Here is a 1,290-nt window from a genome sequence, read left to right on the forward strand (position 1 = left end):
CCATTGCCGGAATTTCGACCGGTACCAGAGAGTTTTCTTCAGAGCATCGATCGCCACTTTGTCGCTGATCCCGGTGACTCTTGCCATTACTAGCTTGTATCTGTTCATGAACACGCGAAGTGGCTCGTCTTCTCTTTGAGACAGGCTCCAGAGATCGACGTCCGAGGTTTCTCTGTCCATGAACATGGAATACTACTTGAGAAACTCTGAAGCAAGTTGGCGGAAACTTCTGATGGAATTTTGTTTTAGGCGAGAAAACCATTCGAGCGCGGATCCTTTGAGGTTTTCGACAAAGAGGAGGCAGTAGCCAGCGTCTCGTTCGCGTTCCTTGAGTTTGCACCTCCCCATCGCGATCTGGAAAGACTGCAGGCGCGCTTTCGGGTCAGTGGTGCAATCGTAGATGGGAATTTTGATCTTCCCTGGGTCCGAGACGTTGGTCTCAGTAATCCAGGCAGTGGACGGGGTTTTACGTGCCTCCTGGGGAAGTCAGTCGATCGCGGGCGCAGCGCTTGTCGCGTGGTGGATTTGTGATTTCACCGCTTTCACCTCCGCTGCGGTTTTCGCGATGTACTCGCGGAGATCGTGGATTTCATCAGGATTTCTGGCAGCCTTGCGAGCTTGTCTGCGTTGGCCGCGGTGGATCCTGGCCTACTTTTCGGCCAGGTCCTCCTGTTCTACCCAATAAAGGTTTTCTTCTTCCTTGGTCATGGGTCTTTTGAAGGACACGTCCTGCCGAGCGGACTGGCTTCGCGTTCTTCTTAGGTGGATGTCAGCACCGTCGTCCGAGTGATCGGACTGGTCGTTTATACCTAGGTCGATGCGCTCAATTTCTTCTCCTTCGTTGCTTTCGGTAGGAGGTGAAAGGTTCTCCGCAGTTGGCTGTGCACCTGGCTGGAGCGTTTTATCAGGGTTTTAGCATGAGGAAGCCTTGTCCGTGTGTGCAGTTCGATTGCCCGGAGTTTCGAAATCAAGTCTTCTACCGCTGCGGGCTTTTTTGGTCCCGCGCGGGGCTTTGCTCCTTGCCTTCGCCGTTAGGGTTTCCACCTGTTTTGTGAGAGAGGCCACGAGTTTTCCTTGTTCGTCCGACTTTTTTTGAGCGGAGGCGAACATTTCCTTCATCCGGTCTAGTATCGCGGTGTCGGCAGTGACCGTTGATACGTTTCTAGCTGGAGTTTTATCAGCGTTGGCATCGACGGGAGTCCCGTCGTGCGTTTGCGGGTCTTTGTCAGCGTTGGTCGTCATATCAGACTGAGCGTGTGTGGTTGCGAGAGAGATAGATCCGTACCCCCC

Source organism: Brassica oleracea, chromosome C3 (genome assembly GCF_000695525.1).
Source record: "Brassica oleracea var. oleracea cultivar TO1000 chromosome C3, BOL, whole genome shotgun sequence".
NCBI lineage: Eukaryota > Viridiplantae > Streptophyta > Magnoliopsida > Brassicales > Brassicaceae > Brassica > Brassica oleracea.